General features: G+C 45.7%; 1 protein-coding gene across 2 annotated transcripts in view; it reads right to left on the bottom strand.

Annotated features, from left to right (window-relative positions):
• Positions 1-22559, bottom strand: part of ST6GAL1 (ST6 beta-galactoside alpha-2,6-sialyltransferase 1) — a 151109-nt gene that overhangs the window by 113598 nt on the left and 14952 nt on the right. For both annotated transcript variants that reach the window (XM_063620494.1, XM_063620493.1), the window contains exon 2: positions 2103-2244. The gene's annotated coding sequence lies outside the window, so the exon portion shown is untranslated. The remainder of the gene's footprint in view (positions 1-2102; positions 2245-22559) is intronic.

Raw genomic sequence — 22559 nt, 5'->3', positions numbered from 1 at the left:
AAGGCAGGAGAATCACTTAAAGCTGGGAGGCGGAGGTTGCAGTGAGCTGAGATCACACCACTGTACTCCAGCCTGCGCAACAGAGCGACACTCCGTCCCAAAAAAAAATAAAAAATAAAAAATAAGATCTTAGTTGATTTTGCTGACCAGAAAACCAGGCCTCTGATGGCCTTAAGTCCAAACACACTAGAGAGAGGCACCTCAGGAAGTACACTGGGACTTCAGATACAGGGGAAGGACTAGGAAGGGAAGAGGCAGGGCTGGCACCTGGAGACCACCCACCACGTTCCCTGCCAGTTATATGTAAGCTCCATGAAGAGGCGGCCGGCCTCCTGAGCAGCGCTGCACCCTCCACCCCTCAACCTGAGCTCCCTTCCTCCCAGGAGTACATACTTTCGCCTCAGGCACTGGTAATCACCAGCTCAGTGGCCTGGGGTTCTTAAAATGAGGCTGTGGGACCAGATGGACTCTGTAGACCTTACCACCTTTATAATTTTCTGAACCTACCATTCTACAAAGACAAACTGGTGCTTAACGGATATCCCACCCGCTCCCTATCCCTCCTTTGGGACACATGAAGAGATTCAGGAAGCAGAGGGAGGGGGACAGAGGCTAGGACTTCATTATGCTAATTTATTAGCTCTAATCTGCTGCAACAGCAGGGCTTTGAAGAAAGAGGCTTTTGTTGCATTTTCACATTTGGCAGGAAGTCCCCCACACCCGCATTAGAGATTATGAGCCAAAAGCTCTGATTTCAGTTCTGGCTCTTACGTCCTGCATTGCCGAGGCTCCCTTTTCACACTTCTCTGACCAACTTCTTGACTTTTCCAGGAAGGAAATGTGCCGCAGGTGTGGGCCAGTAAATGGTGGGTTTTCAGCTGCCTTTATAAAAGGGTGTCAGTAATCCAAAGGCTCCCCAAGGAGCAAGAGCCAAAGGGGGAAATGCAGCCAACTTCTACCACTAAACCAAAGGTTGCCCAGTCAACTAAGCCCCTCTCTACAGGGGCAGGGAGGCTCACTGTATGCAAAACATTTCTGTTTTCATTATTTTATGGGACTCTCACGATTGTTGTATGAAATAATGACGGAAATCTCACTTTCATTTACTCATGCAACTCATGTTACTGGGCACCTACCGTTCACAGGTGAGGAAATGAAGGAGTGCATAGGGGAAGTGATTTGCTGGATGCCCCACAGCCTGGGGTAGGGTAAGCCCTGAAACCAGCAGCTGGCTTATCTAATCGGAATTTCCAAAACAAAAAAAGCCCTGGGTTGTAGCACCTGCTCATTTCCATGGCATAAGTTTCCCCATCGTGGTCAGTTTCAAGCCACCCATCGTTTTTAATCGTTTTTAACAAGCAGTTTGCAAAATTCTTCAACATATAAAAATTGAGAAACAGAGTTTCCAGATTAGGGGCAAGTTCTCCTTCTGCCTCATCACCTTTCCACCTCCACGCAGGAAAATCAACATCCTATGGAAGCTTAAAGAGTAATCTTAATAGAAAACCACCTGGAGGATGGTTAACAGGGGCAGGATTTCAGATATATTGTATTTTCTTCCACAACAGAATTTTTCCAAACATCCTATGAGCACATACTACCTTTATAATCAGAATGTATCTAGGTAATTAAAATCAATTTTTAGTGAGCTTCCCAGAATGTTTTGGAATAACCTCTCTGCATAATGTGTCACTCTGTCACCCTTGGGTTGAAAGAGAGACAGCACAGCACGCGCGCGCGTGTGTGTGTTTCCCAAGAGCTCCCTTGCAGAGCAGCGGAGGTAAACTCAAGTTAAGCATTCATCTGAACCCGGTGCAGTCTTACCTGGAGGATAAATGTATTCCCTTGGGAATTCAAATTTCACCAGCAACTGAGAAAATACAACTCCCATCAAGAGTCCAAAGACCTGCTCTGACAAACCAGAAGCCTCTTTGGCCACCAAATGACCTTGCCTCCCAGTGGGCTGAGGCTGAAGCAGACGGTTTGACTGAACCAGAAACAACTAACTGCTCCTTTTTTCCTGAGAAGGCCCTCTGCCTCCTGCCCCTGCAAAAAAGGCACTGTGTCCTCTCTTCCTCAGGCCAGGATTCAAGGGGTCTTACCTCAGCGCTGGGATGGACACCTGGCACCAGGGCTTGGGACAGGCTCAAGGCGGCCAGTCCATTTCAGCTGGGCTCCATGACATTCACCACTTCTCCCTGGACTGCTGGCTGCAGGGCTCTGCGCAATTGGCTCTCCCCTTGCCTGCAGGGGGTTAAAAAACAACAACAAAGCAAAGTTTCACCAGAAGCACAAACGTTAATACATTCAGGAGTAAAGAGTCTTTGCTCCTCCCGCTGCCAGCTCTGGGGCAGCCAGCCTCCCTTCCAGGACCGAAACGAGTTACCTGTTCACCCGGACTCATCCCTCTGGGGCTGTACAGTTTGAGAGTGAGTTGCAGATCAGGCAAAGCAAACTCTACTACAGTCACGGAATCCTTGTGCTACTCACTACATGTGGTAAGAAAAAGCAAGGGTTAGAAAGCTACAGACTGGGCCCAAGTCTTGTGTTTAGAGAAGGCCTGCAGACAATGGATTTCAATCAACACAGTCTCCTTTGACCTACAGTATGTTGTTTATGCTGTTACAAATGTGAATTCATGCCTGTAACCCCAGCTACTTGGGAGGCTGAGGCAGGAGCATCACTTGAACCCGGGAGGCGGAGGTTGCAGTGAGCCAAGATCGCGCCATCGCACTCCAGCCTGGACAACAAGAGCAAAACTCCGTCTCAAAAAAAAATTTTTTTTAAAAGTGAATTTAATTTCTAATTCATTTTGGAAGCATGTTTAACTGATCCTAAATTTTCAACCCATATATTATTATAGTTGTCTGAATAGGGAGCATTTGTTTTTAAAGTAATTGTTTTTCCTTGTGTCAAAAAAAGTATGTTCAATCTATAAATTTTAGAAAATATAATTAAATGAAAAAGACAAAATATACCCATTCTTTCTTCATCCAAGATAACTACAGATAACATACTCTGCTTGTTTCTTTTTATTTTTCAGATTTTTTACAAAGATGTAATAAAGCTAGGCATGGTTTAGTAAGTGCTGTGTCATTAAGTAATCTTCAGCAGCATCATTTTAATGGCTACATAATATACATGTACCCAAGGATCTCCAGTGAGCCATGTACAGTACCCCACATAGCTGTACCATAAATTGTACCCAACCCTCAAAGGCTGGGCATTTAAGTCATCTCCAGCCTTTTGTTTTGTTTTTGGCTAATGGCAAATAGTGTTTGAAACAAAATCTTCCAGGGAGCCCCATGATTATTTTCTTCAGACACAGTCTTAGGAATAAAATTGTGCTGGGTTAAAGAGTATCCAAATTTTTCAGGCTTCTGAACAGTCTTGGCATGCTACCTTCAGGACTACTGGTACCATAGAAACTGCTCCCAGCAATGGAGAAATGTGCCCATTCCCCTAACACTCCTCTCTGCCCCAAGCCCCTCCCTCACCCACATACCCTCGTTCACCTGGTGTAACCATTTCTAGTGGAAATGAAGGTGGAGTTCTCAAAGTCTGACTTTTCATTTTTCATGCTCACACTCAGCTCAGCCCCAGCCTAAGATAAGACCCATTATGCTAAATAAACTCTGCTAATCAAGCTTGGGAAAGAGGGGTACATGAATGATAATTCGTAAGGAGAGAAAGAGAAACCCGTGGAGGGACAAGGGAGTGATAGATACACAAGGACGGTGTCCAGGGGAAAGAAACCCTTAGATACAAAGAGAAACAAGAGTCATCCCATGAGACGATAGATGCTGATAGACAGAACTGAAGCTGAAGTGAGCCATGTGATGGATGGTAACGTCAAGACCTCACAAAGATTCAGGACAGAGAAGGGCAAACAACAAAGGCATCTGGTGAGATGGAAAAAGGACAAGTTGCTTGAGGCTTTGGGCACTTTGCTGCTGTTTATAATTAATGCCAACAAAACACCAGGAGCCAGAGTCACTGTGGGGAAATGAGAGCAGTCAGGGAAGAGGTCTTTACAAACAGCTGAGCTAGTGGTCAGCTAGGAGCCGCCCACAAGGAGCCTTCCTGGGGGAACAAGAGCAAAGTGCTTCTGGGGTGGAGGTAGGGTGGGCACTACTGGGCGGGCTGCTCTGCCTCCTTAACAGGAAGGAAGACCCCACTCTCCATTTCTCCCTAGCCAGCCTCTTGTATCCTTCCTTTCACTCCAGGCCAAACTTTCAGTGAGAGATGGATAATTCACCTACACGGATAACTAGGTTTTTCAGCCCTGTGACCCAGGTAAAAGCCTTGGGGACCTGTCTCATGCCCCTTTCCACCTGACCAGCCCCATGCCCTGCCACTGTCATGCACCCTACACTCCAGCCACAGCAATTTGCAGATTCATGAGGGAATGGGGGATTCCTTTTGTGCTTAAGTCCTTTGGAAAATGGTTTGCAGATCTCCAATATTTAGGCAAGTCATTCTACCTGCCCACCCTGCCCCTACTCCACATACTCATTCACCTGGACTTCCCCTGATGGACAAAGGGTAGAACTTTGACTTAAAGACAATTCATCCATACATAAGGAAGCTGGGCCAATCTGACACTCTTTCAAAATTGCAACTGTGAAAAAAGACTCTAGTCAGCTGGTGGTAGACCCTAGAGTTAAGGGAAAGGTAGTGGTGGAACCATGACAAGCAAATGCCATGCACAAGATCAAGTGATGGGGCTGGGCGCAGTGGCTCATGCCTGTAATCCCAGCACTTTGGGAGGCCAAGGCGGGAGGATCATCTGAGGTCAGGAGTTCAAGACCAGCTTGGTCAACATGGTGAAACCCTGTCTATACTAAAAACACAAAAATTAGCCAGGCATGATGGCGTGCACCTGTAATCCCAGTTTCTAGGAGGCCGAGGCAGGAGAACTGCTTGAACCTGGGAGGTGGAAGTTGCAGTGAGCCGAGATCAAGTCACTGCACTCCAGCCTGGGTGACAGAGTGAGACTCTATCTCCAAAAAAAAAAAAAGATCAAGTGATGGAGCTAGAGGGGCTCTATGGAAGGAGAGGAAGCTGGCCTACAAAGAGAGCAGGGCAGAGGCCCAGGGAGAGGTAGACAGGACACCTTGCAGGCCCAGGACAGCAGGTATGTAGTAAGTCAAGTGGCCGTGAGGCTCATCTGTGCATACTTCTTACTCCTGCACGCACTCCCTGACCCCCTTCAATTTGGGAGGGTGTCTCTCTTTCTTGCAACCAAATTGTTCCACGTAAAACAATCTCTCCAAGGCCCTGAGGCTGCAGCAATCTTGGGCTGGGAAATCAGAACGGAAAGAGCAGAACTTATTTCCAGCTCTACTCAACACAACAAATCTATGCAAACTAGAGGCCTGGTACTGAGGGCAGGTGCTGCAAGTAACCCAGCCTGTGAGGCCCGGGCAGGAAAAAAGTTAAAATGGGCCTGGATTTCTTCATCTTGTGCAAGAGCTTTGTTTAAATGGGCTCTGGGGTCCCAGCTGGCTCTGGCTCCTGAAGCCTAAGGGGGCTCTAAGTGAGACTGGGGGCTCCCCTGTGACCTAGTGCACGTCTTGCGCAGGGCTTGGGCCATCCATTGTAAGCACTCAAAAGCCTATTTTTTAAAAAAAACTTTTTTCTCAAGTTTGTAGCTGGATTTTTGATAGATAATCAAAATCTACTGGAAGGGACCAGGAGCAGTGGCTCATGCCTGTAATCCCAGTGCTTAGGGAGGCCGAGGCCGAGGTGGGTGGATCACCTGAGATCAGGAGTTCAAGACCAGCCTGGCCAACATGGTGAAACCCCGCCTCTACTAAAAATACAGGCGTGGTTGTGGGTGCCTGTAATCCCAGCTACTCGGAAGGCTGAGGCAGGAGAATCACTTGAGCCCAGGAGGCAGAAGTTGCAGTGAGGCGAGATGGTGCCATTGCACTCCAGCCTGGGCGACAGAGCGAGACAAAGAGTGATGGAGCTACAGAGGCTCTATGGAAGGAGAGGAAGCTGGCCTACAAAGAGAGCAGGGCAGAGGCCCTGGGAGAGGTAGACAGGACACCATGCAGGCCCAGGACAGCAGGTATGCAGTGAGTCTAGTGGCTGTGGGCCACTAGGGTAGGCAGGTACTATCTCAAAATTAAAAAAAAAGAAAAAAACAAAACAAAACAAAACAAAAATCTACTGATAGGACCATGCTAGATTGCTAAAGTGTAGTTGGATGACTCTTCTATTTTAAATTCTAAACTTTTTTTTTCTATTAAGTAGATTATATAACTTCCTCCTATCACCATACTCAGCACTGCAGATTCAGCTGATCATAGGGTCCCCAAGCCTCCTATCTACTCAAGTGCTTCCTGGCCATTTTAATATAGTTTCCACTTAATTCACAACCCTCTGTAATCTGTCACCACAAGTTCTGCTCTCTCACCTCCCTCCTATCCCACAAGGGTCACTGGGCCTGACATCCAGATTTGGTTTCTCTACTTTCCTCTCGAGGCCCAGCCAGCCAAGATTGTGCTCAACTCCTTCCTTCTGCTCAGGGCCTGTTCTCTATCTCTTGGGGCAGCCCTTACTGCACTGTCCCCCAACTCTAGAGCCCCTGGCAGCAGCTCAGCCAATCCCCTTTCTCCTCTGCCCTTAGACCCAGAAGCATCTAGATGACATAGAAGATGATTCTAAGGAAGAGGGTGGCTAAATGAGAGGCTGCCTTGGGCGCAGTGACTCCTTCTTGCCTCCAGCAAGTGTCTCCTTCAAGTAAGTGTACAATGTGTGCGGCACCAACCACAGACCCGGAACCAGGATTTGGAGAGCCCACCAGGAACCAAGGAACCCACAGAAGTTCATAAATTGAGCCAAGAATTTCATGGCCCAGCCCCTCAAAGCAGAACCATTGCTCGAGGGCTCTGTGTTGACTCAGAGAATGGGTTCACCTATCACAGAGGTAAGGCTGTGGCCCCAAGCCCCTGGCTTCAAGGAGCCATCCCCACTCAGCACACAGGAGCCTTAGGGTGAGATAACCCTTTTAACCCTGGAGCCATTCTTCCACATTGTCTGAGATGTGAGCAATGGTTTTGATTATGTTTGAATATGGAAGCTAAATAAGCTAAGAGCTTTTATTGATCCTTGTGCATAAAACATTCCAGGATCTGGGTCTCTACAAATCTGCTGAACACAGCAGTCAAATCAGAAGACACTGCACCCAAAACACAGTAAGAACGTCTGCTAAGATAAGGAGACTTCCCGGATTATTTCTGTCCCCCTCTTCTTCTCCCAGGGCTCACATCCCTTCTTGATGGTTCATATGGGGAGCCCAGATCCAACATTACGGGGCTCCTGTCCTAGACCTAATAATATTCACCATAAATGTTCCTTTATTTTTAATTTCAATTTTTTTTTTAAGCAACCTGTGTGCCAGGTGCTTTATGTACTAAGTTATTCATTTGTTCCTCACACAATCCTATGAAGCGAGGAGTGTCTTCTCCCTTTTCAGATGAGGTGACAAGAGCTTTGGTGACCAGCAAAGGCACAAAGCAGGTAAATGACTAAGCCAGAGTTCCACACACAAAGCTGCCTCCCACAGCTGCCTCCCAGGGGCTTTTCTTTATCTTCCCTCTAGTGCTAAGCCAAGAGATTCCAGCAAAGAGCTGAAACGAAGTATGAGTTGCACACTGACTGCATGGGTGAGCTCTGACAAAAAGAGAAATGGTGTCTGCATTTAGAGAACCAGAAAAGGGAAGCTCTTCTGCCATTGCCATATGCAAAATCTCCAAAGGAGGGTGCCTCTGCACATTTATTCGATTGTGTTGTTAATATGTTCTCTACAGCAAACAATCATTCAGCTTTGATTGGGTGCCTATTTTAGGTGCCAATCTGGATACAGGGGGAGACACTGAGCCCTTTTTAACTTATTTTATTTTATTTATTTATTTGTTTTTTTTTTTTTTTTTTTTTTTTTGAGATGGAGTCTCGCTCTGTCGCCCCGGCTGGAGTGCAGTGGCACAATCTCCGCTCACCACAACCTCCGCCTCCCACGTTCAAGCGATTCTCCTGCCTCAGCCTCCCGAGCAGCTGGGATTACAGGTGCATGCCACCACACCTGGCTAATTTTTGATATTTTTGGTAGAGCCAGGGTTTCACCATGTTGGCCAGGCTGGTCTCGAACTCAAGTCATCCACCAGCCTCGGCCTCCCAAATTACTGGGATTACAGGCGTGAGCCACGGCGCCCAGCACAGTGAGCCCTTTTTTAAATCAAAGCAACACACACCCATGATTTTTAAGGCCCAGTGGTACTGCAAGGCTGTAAGGAGAAACAGCAGGCCCTGCCCCACCCCTCCATATCCCTAATTCTGTCTTTCAACTCCTGTATCTATTTCCAGAGTCATCTCAGTGTATCTAAATAGCAGGCTTATATGGCTCTGGATTTTTTTCAATATTAGATATTATTCATTGACTTCCTATTATAGAAAATAAGGATTTAGCTCCTTACCACCATTCCATATACCACCTCTCCTGTCCCACATTCTCCCAATAGTTATACCATTTTTTATTAAGTCAACACTAATAGCTACGTTATTAAGTTACATTATTTTGTCAAGTAATTATTAAGTGACATTATTATAACCAGATAAATTATTGTTCATAGCTGAGCCATGCGTGGTGTTATAATTAATTCCTTTCATGTACATTTCTTAGTTGCCTTTTGTAGAGTCCATTATTGCCTCATTTGTTTGCTTAACTTTTTTTTTTTTTTTTTTTTTTTTTGAGACAGAGTCTCGCTCTGTCACCCAGGCTGGAGTGCAGTGGCACAATCTCGGCTCACTGCAAGCTCCGCCTCCCAGGTTCATGCCATTCTCCTGCCTCAGCCTCTCCGAGTAGCTGGGACTACAGGCGCCCACCACCATGCCCGGCTAATTTTTTATATTTTTAGTAGAGACGGGGTTTCACCGTGGTCTCGATCTCCTGACCTCGTGATTCACCCGCCTCGGCCTCCCAAAGTGCTGGGATTACAAGTGTGAGCCACCGCGCCTGGCCTTGTTTGCTTAACTTTCTATGTACTTGTCACGAATTCAGCCCTCAACATTTCAACAAAACTATAAAACTCATCACAGCACACTAAATATACCGTTATGTACTCATCTTTTTTTTTTTTTTAATTCTTAAAAATCTCCCTTCTGGAAGCTTCCATTCTCCTCCTTCAACCTGAAGTGGTTGCTCTCTGTGCTTAAAGGAAGATCACATTTGTTCTTAGTTTACTCTCTAGTTTTGGAGAAACAGATGCATCGTAGATTCCTCAAAAAAGGTTGTGTGGGAAATAAAATCATTGAGACTTCTCATACCTGAAAATGCCATTATTCCACCCTCATATTTGATTACTAATTTGTCAGGATATAATTTCTCAGTTGGAAATACTATCCTCTCAGAATTTAAGGAATGGCTTCATTGTCTCCTAGCTTCTGTAGAGATAGATGATGTCAATCATATTTCTATTCTTATATATAATCCATTTGTTTTCGGGGAATTTTCTCCTGTCGAGAAGCTTTTCTTCCGGTGTATGTCTTTTTTTCAAGTCATAGCCCCGGGTACTCAAATGGGCTTTTCAATGTCCTTCAGTTCTCAAAGTTTTTATTATATTATTTCTTTAATAAATTTTCCCTTTCATTGTCTCTATTCTCTTTTTCTGCAAGTCTTACTATTTTGATGTTGGGCTTCTTAGAATAATCCTTTCTTATGGGCAGGGCGCGGTGGCTCACGCTTGTAATCCCAGCACTTTGGGAGGCCGAGGCGGGCGGATCACGAGGTCAGGAGATCGAGACCACGGTGAAACCCCGTCTCTACTAAAAAATACAAAAAAATTAGCCGGGCGCGGTGGCGGGCGCCTGTAGTCCCAGCTACTCGGAGGCTGAGGCAGGAGAATGGCGTGAACCCGGGAGGCGGAGCTTGCAGTGAGCCGAGATTGCGCCACTGCACTCCAGCCCGGGCGACAGAGCGAGACTCTGTCTCAAAAAAAAAAAAAAGAATAATCCTTTCTTATTTTTCTTTTCTTTTCTTTTAGGCAGGAGGGATAGGGTCCCACTCTGTTGCCCAGGCTAGAGTGCAGTGGTACAACCTCAGCTCACTGCAACCTCAACCTCCTTGGCTCAAGTGATCCTCCCATCTCAGCCTCCCAAGTTGCTGGAACTATAGGTGTGCACCACCATGTCTGGCTAATTTTTGTATTTTTGAGTACAGGTGGGGTTTCGCCATGTGGCCAGCCTGGTCTCAAACTCCTGGGTTCAAATGATCCACTCATCTTGGCCTCCCAAAGTTCTGGGATTACAGGCATGAGCCACCGCACCCAGCACATTTTCTTTCTTTCTTTGATTTTCTGCAAGGTTCTATAAGTTTTCTTCAATTCTATATTCCAAACCGTCTACTGATTTATTCTTCTATCACGCTTTTAATTTCCAAAAGTTCTTTCTTAGTCTCTGAATACTCCTCTTTGTTACACATTGCTTCTATTTTATTAATGCAACATATTCTCATATCTCTCTTAGACTAGTAATTACAGGTTTTGCGAAGTTTTCTTCTGCTCCCTATATTTTCTCTATTTCTTGTGAGTGTCTAGTGTTGTTGTTGTTTGCCTCTTTTAATTTCTGCCTTTCATGTTTCAAACTTCTCAAATATCTGGTGATCATTAGCTGTCTTTTTAAATGGAAAAGTGAGACACTAAAAACTGACCGGATGTTCTGTGTGTATGATCAGTGCTTCTGAACTGGTAGATCTTACGGGAGGGGGATCGTGAGTCAGCCGTACATTTTGTTTGGAACACCCTAAATATCAGTATCTATAGGCTTTTTCTCTTGGGCTGTTAAGTTTATGCAGAAGGACTCCTCTAGCCTCATGACTAGGGAGAGCAGAATCTGACCCTAGTATCCAGCACTGTGTGACAGAAGCAGAAAAAGTGCTGGGAGCAGGGAGAGGCCTCGCTGGTGAGCATGTAGACTTTCTCTCATTCCCTCTGGTACAGAACGGCATTTCACACATGCCCCTGTTAGCCTGGCCTGCTGTGCCTGATCTTAATCGGGTCTTAAAACTGACCATGTTCCTGGAAAGAGCCTTAAAGGAAATATTAATTACCAGGAAGAAAACACACACACACACACACACACACACATTTTATAGGCGGAGATTTATAAATAGCCTCACATCAGTCCAAATCAGGTTTTGCCACCAAATGGGTTAAGGATAAAGCTTGACTTTCACAAATTTTTGGACTTGAAAGTTGCAGATAAGGGCTTGTTTGTGTATGCATTTCCTACACCTCCAGTCACACTTGCGACATTTTTCACAGGGACTTTTCTCACTCTGTTGGACCGGCTGCTTGCAACAAGACATGAAAAAAATGAGGCAGTTGAGATGTGGGTGCAGGGTGAAGGCCAGGCTCCACAGAGAGACGATCTAACGACACAGTCACTTGGCAGGTTTGCGTCCTAGTTCTACGCTAGCAAGCTGTGTTACTCTGAAGAAGTTGTTTAACTCTCTGAACCTCAAAAATCACAAGCATTCCTACGCACCAGCAAAACACAAGCAGAGAGCCAAATCATGAATGAACTACCATCCACAATTGCTGCAAAGAGAATAAAATACCTTGGAATACCCCTAACAAGGGAAGTGAAGGACCTCTTCAAGGAGAACTACAAACCACTGCTCAAGGAAATAAGAGAGGACACAGTCCGGGCATGGTAGCTCACGCCTGTAATCCCAGCACTTTGGGAGGCTGAGGTGGGCAGATCACAAGATCAAGAGATCAAGACCATCCTGGCCAACCTGGTGAAATCCCATCTCTACTAAAAATACAAAAATTAGCTGGGCATGGTGGCGTGCACCTGTAGTCCCAGCTACTCAGGAGGCTGAGGCAAGAGAATCGCTTGAACCTGGGAGGTGGAGGTTGCAATGAGCCAAGATGACACCACTGCACTCCAGCCTGGGTGACAAGAGTAAGACTCATCTCAAAAGAAAAAAAAAAAAGAGAGGACACAAACAAATGGAAAAACATTCCATGCTTGTGGATATGAATAATCGATATCATGAAAATGGCCACACCACCCAAAATAATCAATAGATTAAATGCTATTCCCATTAAACTACCATTGACATTCTTCACAGAATTAGAAAAAAAACTACTTTAAAATTCATATGGAACCAAAAAAGAGCCCATATAGCCAAGACATCCTAAGCAAAAAGAACAAAGCTGGAGGCATCCAGCCATGTGAGTTCAAACTATACTACAATGCTACAGTAACCAAAACAGCATAGTACTAGTACAGAAACAGACACACAGACCAATGGGACAGCATAGAGATCTCAGAAATAAGACTACACATCTACAACCATCTGATCTTTGCCAAACCTGACAAAAACTAGCAATGGGGAAAGGATTCCCTATTTAATAAACGGTGCTGGGAAAATTGGCTATCCATACACAGCAAATTGAAACTGGACCCCTTTCTTATACCTTATACAAAAATTGATTCAAGATAGATTAAAGACTTAAATGTAAAACCCAAAACTATAAAAACCCTAGAAGAAAATCTAGGCAATACCATTCAGGACATCAGCACAGGCAAAGATTTGAGGACAAAATCATCAAAAGCAATTACAACAAAAGCAGAAATTGACAAATGGGATCTGATTAAACTAAAGAGCTTCTGCACAACAAAAGAAACTATCACCAGAGTGAACAGACAGCCTACAGAATGGGAGAAAATTTTTGCAATCTATCCATTTGACAAAGGTCTAATATCCAGAATCTACAAGGCATTTAAACAAATTTGCAAGAAAAAAACAACCCCATTAAAAAGTGGGCAAAGGACATAAACAGACATTTCTCAAAAGAAGACATTTATGTGGCCAACAAACACATGAAAAAATGCTCAACACCATGGATCATTAGAAAAATGCAAATCAAAACCACAATAAGATACTATCTCATGCCAGTCAGGATGGCAATTAGTAAAGCCACGAAACAACAGATGTTGGTGAGGCTATGAAGAAATAAGATTGCTTTTACACTGTTGGTGGGAATGTAAATTAGTTCAACCATTGTGGAAGACAGTGTGGTGATTCCTCAAAGATTTAGAACCAGAAATACCATGTAACCCAGCAATCCCATTACTGAGTATATACTCAAAGGAATATAAACCCTTCTATTATAAAGATACATGCACGCATATGTTCATCGCAGCACTATTCGCAATAGCAAAGATATGGAATCAACCCAAATGTCCATCAGTGATACACTGGATAAAGAAAATGTGGTACATATATATACACCATAGAATACTATGCAGCCATAAAAAGGAAAGAGATCATGTTCTTTGCAGGGACATGGATGGAGCTGGAAGCCATTATCCTCAGCAAACTAACACAGGAAGAGAAAATCAAACACCGTATGTTCTCACTTATAAGTGGGAGCTAAACAATAAGAACACATGGACACAGGGAGGGGAACAACACACACTGGGGCCTGTCAGGGGGCCTGGGGGAGGGAGAGCATCAGGATAAATAGCTAATGCATGTGGGGCTTAATACCTAGGTGATGGGTTGATAGGGGCAGCAAACCACCATGGCACATGTTTACCTATGTAACAAACCTGCACATCCTGCATATGTATCCTGGAACTTAAAATAAAATAAAATTAAAAAAAAAAAAACCTCTCTGTGTCTCAGTTTCCTTATGTATAAATTTTGGGTTATTCCAACTAATTTTGAAGTGTCATTGTGAGGATTTTGTTAAATTCAGCCAACAAATGTGGATTATGCCTATGATTCCTGAGGCATTGCTCTGGGTCCTAAAGAAATAGCTGTGAGCAAAAGAGATAACATCCTTGCCCTCATGGAAGCAAGTTCCTAGTGAGAACAGACACAGGGTAATAACTCAGATGGCCACCTACGCTATTGAAGAGCAACGAGGAAGGATAAAAGGGAGAGAGCCAAATATGACGGTGGGAGGAGACAGGCAGGAGATTATAATCTTATATAAGGCTGTCAAATGGCCTGTTTGACAAGGTGACATCTAAATAGAAACCTGAAGAAGACATAAAAACAATGGGATACATGAAGGAAGGTGTCCTGCCTGGAGGAAGCAGTGGAAAGGCTCTGAGACCAAAGTGTGCTTTATGTCTGAGGAGTAGGCTCAATGAGGTGAAGCAGAATGAAGGGGTGGAAAAGAGCAGGAGATGAAGTCTGCAGGGTCTGAAGGTTGGGTCACACAGAACCCTGTAGGCCTTTCTCAGCTCTGAGTAAAAGAGGAAGCCTTTGCTGGTTTTTAGGCAGAAGAACGACACATTACTACAGCTTTTAAAATGATCACTCTGGTTACTGTTTTGAGAACATACCACAGCAGCAAGACTATAAGCAGGAGGCTCAGTTATGAAATGATTCTAAGAGAAAGAACAGGTCTTCTGCCCTGGACCAACATGAATTTGATGAATTAAGTAAGTGGTTGGTTTCTTAATTTATTGTGAAAGCACAGCTGACATGGTTTGCTAACAGAGTGGGTGCAGCATGAGAGAAAGAGAATTTAGAATGACTCAAGAGTTTAAGCCCTAGAAGATGGAAAGATGAAACTGTTGTCCACTGAAATGAGGATGGCTCTTTTAGGGAGAAAAGCAGCAGTTCGATTTTGGGCTTGTCATATTTGAGATGTATATTAGATGTCTAAGGAAACTTGTCAAGTAGATCATTGAATTATCTGAGCGCGGAACTCAGGGGAAAGGTGTGGGCTGGAGCTGGAAATATAAATTGAGGGTTGTCAGTAAATGGATGATGTGAGATGGCCAGGGCATGAGGAGACAGAGAAGAGGCCAAGTCCAAGGGCCACTCCTGGGGCACTCCACAGTGACCAAGTGAATATGAGCCAACAGAGAAGCGCTTGAACCCAGGAGGCGGAGGTTGCAGTGAGCTGAGATCGCGCCACTGCACCCCAGCCTGGGTGACAGAGTGAGACTCCATCTCAAAAAAAAAGGAAAAGAAAAGAAAATGAATGAACAAAAGGAACTGAGAAGGAGAACCCAGTGAGAGAAGAGGAAAAGCAAAGACAGTGATGTTCCAGAGGCCAAGAGAAGAAATGATTTCAAGGAGGATGGAATGGTCAACTGTATCAAAAGCTGCTGATCAGTCAAGATAGGAACTGAGATCTGACCACTGCATTTGGCAAGAGAGGATACTGGTGAGCCTGACCAGTCTGGTTTTGGTGGTGTGATGGGTACAAAAGACTGGTCATATTGAGTTTAAATGAGAATGAGAGAAGAGGGAGTGCAGGGTGCAGATGCAGACAACTCTCTCCAGGAGCAGAAAAGCCAGGCACACCCCCTCCCTCTTCATCTCCTGCGTGAGTAAAAGCTTCCTGAAGCCTCATCAGAAGATGATGCGGGTGCCAGGCCTGTACAGCCTGCAGAATCACGAGCCAAATAAACCTCTTTTCTTTATAAATTACTCAGTCTCAGGTTTTCCTTTATAGCGATGCAACACGGACTCATACAGTACCCTTATAAAAGAGGCTCTGGAGAACTAGTGAGCCCTGTTAGCATATGAGGACACAGTGAAAAAGCACCATCCGTAAATTAGGAAGCAAGCTCTCATGGGACGCCGAATCTGCTGGTGCCTTCATCTTGTACTTCCCAGCCTCCAGAACTATGAGCAATACATTTCTGTTGTTTATAAACCACCCTGTTTACGGTATTTTGTTATCACAGCCTGAATGGACTAAGACAAAAGGTATACAAGTTTTCCTCCGACTTCCATTATTTTTTCAGGTAAGTTTAAAACAAGGTTATCAACTGAGAGTATGGATAGGGAAGGTGTTAAGAGGCTTGAAGAGAGGAAAAAAAGGTGTGAAACAGTCATCTAGATGACAGAAGAATGGTCGTGGTTCTCAACATTCATTAGAATTAACAGCACAGGTTAAAAAAGAGATACTGATGCCCAGGTCAACCTCACAAAGACTTTGATTTCATTAGTTTGAGAGGAATTCAGGCAGCAATACGTGTTATAATTCCCACCAGTAACACTAATGACAGCCAGAGTTGAGAACCAATGGACCAACAAAATGAAGTGACATGGCCTACAACACCAATGTCCCCTTAAGAGTCATGGCCAAGAATTACGGCCAGGCACAGTGGCTCATGCCTGTAATCCCAGCACTTTGGGAGGCCGATGTGGGTGGATCGCCTGAGGTCAGGATTTCAAGACCAGCCTGACCAACATGGTGAAACCATGTCTCTACTAAAAATACAAAAAATGAGCGGGGCATGTCGGCAGGCGCCTGTAATCCCAACTACACGGGAAGCTGAGGCAGGAGAATCGCTTGAACCCAGGAGGCAGAGGCTGCATGCAGTAAGCCAAGATCATGCCACGGCACTGCAGCCTGGGCAACTAGAACAAAATTCAGTCTCAAAAAAAAAAGAATTAGAGTGGGACCATTCAGGATGACACTATGCTTTTCTACAGTCACACTCAGATTTGTGGAGTAGGTACAGTGTTCAAAGAGCTGGATTTAGCCAGGGTTAAATGAGATACTTGTAAAGCATATAGCATGCCTAGACATAGTAAGAGTTCAGTAAATGAAAGCTTCTACGTTTGTTTTTATCACCACCTAAGTGACACATAACATGCATGCAGCAAATAAAATCCTGTTTTTATCTCATCCAAATGATTCACCCAATCATATCATATCACAGAACTTTAGAGTCATTTGTGAATAACTAAAACCACAGATGTATATCCTTAACTATCAAGGTGGTCTTCTCCGGTTCTTTTTATTTGACACTGAGCACTGCATAAAGGGTCACTGGACTTCCCAGCAATCACAGAAGTCACAGGTCACCCCTCCTCCCACCTACCTGCCGTCTGAATTTCATAACAACAGTTTTGTACCATTTTGTGAAGCCCCTCCATCCACACTACCTGGAGCCTGCACTTTAGTGAGCTCTGCCTTTGCAATTCCTGTCTGGTAATCTGTCTCACTCCCTCTGAGGAGGCCCACTCCTGCTCCTAGCCCTAAGCCTGGAGCCCAGATACCTACGGAGAGATCACTGGGATGACAAGTGCCACCTCAACACCCTCTCCCCCAGTCAGGCCTGGCTGGATTCCTGCCCATGTAAAATCACCTGCTGGAAAACGACTGCAGACTCTATTCCGACCCAAACTGAGTAGGCTCAAATGCCAGCAGAGAGGGGAAGCCCGAGGGCTCACCTGTCCAGGGAGCCTCCACTGTTAGCTCTGCCCTCCCTTATGAGTGGATCCAATGCCACCCCCACCCCAACTGTCTGGCAGATTCTTCTTCATTCTTTTAAAGCCTTTGAGGATATCATCTCTTTTTCTGGCCTTCTCTGCCCCTGCCTCCTGCTCCCTCCACAACTTGTGCAACTTGCTTTCCTTTGTGCCCCCTTCCACAGGCCTGGCTCTCCTCCTAGACGGAGAGCTCCTCCAGGGAGAGGCTGTATCTCATTTCTCTTTATATTCAGAGCCCCTAGCAAAGTGGCCCATCAGGTGGCCAATAACTGAGAATAACCATTAACATGTGCTGTGATATTAAAAATAACCACGATTTATTGGTCTCCAACCATGTGCCCAAACCTAGGTTAGGCACTACATCTAGGACTCACACCAATGCTACAAGGCAGAAAGGATGAATATAGACTCAGATGGGAAACTGAGAGGCCACGCTGCCAAGCTTGCACACCTGAGAAGTGGCACATCTGGAATTTAAACCCAAGTCTGTCTGGCTACAAAGCATGTGGTTTTTTTTCTAAATGATAAGGTCTTTCTGAGGAAGGTGACATTGCAAATGGTAGTCAATAGAGAAGGCAGTGAGTTGCCTCCAAGCCCTCCTACTGTGAGTCACTGGATCTGGCTGGGGAGACAAGGGCAGGACTCTTCAAGTACAGAAGGATTCCCTGTGCGACACCTTTGGTTCATCTCCTCCTGGCCAGCTTTTTCCCCTCATCCAAATTTGCAGCCCAGAATAAGATGTTCATTGTGAAAAGCAAAAAAGGAGCCGTCACAAGCCCTCTGGCAGGAAGCATCTTCTGGGGATTCATTCCTCACATGTCAGCCACCACCTGCAGCTCAGGCCCAAGGCCAGCCTCCTCCCAGCACCAGCACTGTGCAATCCATGAAGGCGATCCCTGAGGCAGGCTCTTAGGTAACCGATAACTCAGCCTGGCTGCCGCGTCACGGCTCCCTAGCTGCCTTCTTCCCTCTCTCACCTGGAACAAATTCCTATGAACCTGGTTCCCAAAAGGATAAGACAAGAAGAACAAGATCCCAAGCTGGACTCTCCTCCAGGGCTCAGATCCATGAACCATCCCAGGGAATTTTCCCTCTTTCACCAGGCTCCTTGGCTTTCATTTCCAAGGCTAGAATTGGCAGGTAGGAAAAATGACTCTCTGGTGGAGCAGGAGGGCCCACTACAGCCTCACGGGCTTTCCACCACGGGCTACTGCAAATCCACTGCCTGCTCTCACACCTTGATCTTACCGAAGAGCACCCACTCAACTCAACTCACTGGTGGCTGGATGTGTTCTTACCTCGGTGGACAAACTGGAGCATCAGGGAGGCTGAGCTCATTCCATGAGGCCTCTTGAGGGCTGGGCAGGATACTGGGCCCAGGGCTGTGCAGAGAAACCCGTCATCATCCCCACCATCCAGGATGTCACGGTCTAACATAGCAAATTTCATATAGCATAGTGAGCATGGCACAAGGGATCAGAGGTCTTCTCTCTCCTTTGTGGGCCATGAATTTGAAGGGACTCCTCCAGAACCAAGGCTGGCTGGAGCTGAGGCTGAGCCAAAGGTGTTGGTATAGCAGAGAGACCAGTGAGATAAGGAAGAAACGGATCTCTTCAGCAATATGGAATAGCCTGGGTCTCTCTCCAGCGACCACACACACACACACACACACACACACATACTAGAGTTTCTGAACCCCCAAGAGCATACCAGGCCCCAACCCACACCCTACAACCATCCTGATCCTTCCCGGAGCAAACGTCAGGTGCCTCCAGCCATACTAGCTCAGTGCGGAGGTCTGGCTGCCCGCCCAGTTTGATGAGTGTTGTCAGAAGCCCAATTTCTTTGAGGCCAGGGCCTTGCTTTGTCCTCATCAGTACTTCTGGAGAACAAAGCTGGCCACCGAAGTCCCCTGACAACCCTATCCTTCCTGTCCCTCTTTCAGACCACTGGCCTCTACCAGACGTGGCAGGGCCTGCCGGCGTGGCAGCTCCAACCTTCATTCCTGTAGCTTGGAACGTCTGGAACAGCCTCCTCCACCCTCACCAAGCTGTTGACAGCCATCCCGACGCAACTCTGGCCCAGACATTCCCCAGCAACCAGGAAGGCAGGCAGGAGCGGTCTCTCACCCAGGCAGGGAGAGAGCCAGACACACTCCCTGCCTCCTCCCTCTCTCGCTCTCTGCTGCCTTTCACCACAGCCTCCAGCTGGTTATCTGAGTTAGGGAAGCACAGTTTCTTGCCTGTTAACCAGGTTGTTTGTTTCAACCCTGTAGGGGCTGTGTCTATGACTGTGAACGTTTTCACAGACACCTGTGGGTGCTTTAACAGATGTACGCACTCAGCAGAGCAAGGGGTGTGTCCGCAATAACAAACCCTTCTGTGCGCCTCTTTCAAACTGTCTCATCCTTAACGTCTATGATCTAATTTGAACATAAAAACTAATCTCAGGCTAGGCAATGGCACAATTATTATCCCCTTTTATAGGCAAGGGAATTAGGGTTCTGATTAAGTAGCCTGGGGCCACACAGCTGCTGGATGGTGGAGTCTGGACCATAATGTAGGCTCTTATATTTACCTAAAAATTTACCTACAAAATTTACATCTAAAACATGTTTTATTTTATAGGTAAATGTAAATAATAATAAACACAAATCTAAACATAAATGTAAATGCATAAAATAGACTTACTTATAAAATATTTACCTATACAATTATTTTTACATTTTGTGTTTCACAAAGGTGGCTGATTCCGGTCTCTGTGCACCACAAATCATAGCACAATAGAAAAACCATGGGCATGGCTGTGCAGGCAGCACAGGGAGCCCAAATCAGTTTCACCACCATGCGACTCGGGGCAGATAAACATCACTATTTTTTAATGCTCACCTTCTCTGTATCATTGTGCTTTTCGTGTATGTGCTGCTGAAGCAAGCACAGATCTCTCACCCTTAACTTCAGTTCTCTCGTGTGTACAGTAGGGATAATTGTACCTGTGCTATAGGGTTGTTGGGCAACCTAGAGATATCTGTGTGTAGTGTCGGGTGTGCTGTGGACACTGTATGAACAGCAGCCATATTTTCCTTCATCCTTGCTTCTCCAACCACGAACCACCAACAAACTGCTCCCAGTAACCCCAGACATGCCACACCCCTTCACCCCCAGGCCTGCTCCTGCTGCCCCCAGACCAGAAAGGTCCTTTCTCCCATTCTCCACCTATCAAAACTCCATCGGTCTCCTGGGTGAAACCTTTCCCATTGTCGTGTGGGCCCCAATCCCCAGCTGTCCATCTGATTGATAATGTATTTTGTTCTGCCTAGAGTGAGGTTTTGCATAACTGACTCTCAAATCCCCCACAGTGTTCATCTATCTGTATCTCCCCTCCCACTCTTCACTCCCCGCGAACCAGTTTTTAATGGTGCCTTCAGAATAGCTTCAGTGGTCTTATTTAAGACCAGTTCATTATTTTATAAAATGTCAATTAATATGCGAAACTATACAGAGCTAAAAGTCACCCAGGAGCCTTCTAGCCAGGAAAAAATAAATGAATTAGTGTCATTCCTCAAGTCTCTATATTTGTATATGGATAGAAGTGTGGAGGATGGAAGAAAGCATGCGTGAAAGGACAGATGGGGGTTGCTTTATACAATAGCTGTTTTGGGTCGGGAGCAGTGGCTCAGACCTGTAATCTCAACACTTTCGGAGGCCGAGGCGGGAGGATCGCTTGAACCCGGGAGATCGAGTCTGCAGTGAGCCGTGATCACGCCACTGCACTCCAGCCTGGGTGACAGAATGAGACATTGTCTCAAAAAATAATAATAGTAAGTTTTTAAAAAGTAAAATAAAATAGCTATTTTTATTATTTTATTTTATAAGGAAAAGGAACACTTTTTTTTTTTTTTTTGAAATGGAATCTCATTCTGTCGCCCAAGCTAGAGTGGCGCGACCTCAGCTCACTGCAACCTCTGCTTCCCAGGTTCAAGCCATTCTTCTGCCTCAGCCCCACCGAGCAGCTGGGATTACAGGCGCCCGCCACCATGCCCAGTACAAAATAATTTTTGTATTTTAGTAGAGACAGTGTTCACCATGTTGGTCAGCCTGGGCTCGAACTCCTGACCTCAGGTGATCCACCCGCCTTGGCCTCCCAAAGTGCTGGGATTACAGGCATGAGCCACCGCACCCGGCCGAAAAAGGTACCCTTCTTTTTTTTTTTTTTTTTTTTTTTTGACAGAGTCTTGCTGTGTCTCCCAGGCTGGAGTGCAGTGGCATGATCTCAGCTCAGTGCAAGCTCCGCCTCCTGGGTTCACGCCATTCTCCTGCCTCAGCCTCCTGAGTAGCTGGGACTACAGGTGCCTGCCACCACGCCCAGCTAATTTTTTTGTATTTTTTTTAGTAGAGACGGGTTTTCGCCGTGTTAGCCAGGGTGGTCTCGATCTCCTGATCTCGAGATCCACCAGCCCCGGCCTCCCAAAGTGCTGGGATTACAGAAGTGAGCCACTGCGCCCAGCCGGAAAAGGTACACTTCTAATTAAAGTTAGCACTTAACATCTCCTCACGTCTCCCCTAACCCCCTATTTCTGGTATATTCTTTCTACTTCCTCACATTTTGTTCCTTAGTCCTCACTGCCCATCCCTGCCCCTGCTTAGCTTTGCTTCTCTATTTGAACGGATTAAGAGTTCACCAATTGACCTTTCACTATGCCTTCCTAAGTATGTTTGTCGAGTAATCTTCTTCATCCTCAAGTGGGTTTCCTGAGAAGGCCTCTTCAGTGCTAGATTCCCTAAATTCTTGCATGTGTGAGGATGTCTGCCTGACATACTTGCAAAGTAATTTGAGTGTAAAATTCTTCAGTCCCATTGCCTTTGCCCCGGAACTCTGTAAACAATTTTTTTTTTTTTTTAATAGAGACAGGGTCTTGCTCTTTCACTCAGCCCAGAGCACAGTGGCACAATCATAGCTCACTGCAGCCCCGCGCTCCTGCGCAGGGGATCCTCCCACATCAGTCTTCCAAGTGGCTAGGATTACAGGCATTCACTACCACACCCAGCTGATGATTTTCATTAGGGTCTCGCTAAGTTGCCCAAGCTGGTCTCAAACTTCTGGCCTCAAGTGATCCTCAGGCTTCAGCCTCCCAAACTGCTGGGATTTTAGGCATGAGCCACCTCACCTGGCCTCCGTAAACCTGTTTAGTCATGTCTGAGACCAACATGACTTCCCTTAAAGCAGATACTAGTTGATCCCAATATCCAGGTTTTCCTTTCAGTAGTAAAAAGCTTTCCCCAAATCTGAG

This window comes from Symphalangus syndactylus, chromosome 17 (genome assembly GCF_028878055.3).
Source record: "Symphalangus syndactylus isolate Jambi chromosome 17, NHGRI_mSymSyn1-v2.1_pri, whole genome shotgun sequence".
Taxonomy (NCBI): Eukaryota; Metazoa; Chordata; class Mammalia; order Primates; family Hylobatidae; genus Symphalangus; species Symphalangus syndactylus.
Note: the sequence above shows the minus strand (reverse complement) of the source record. Positions and strands in the feature narration are given on the sequence as shown.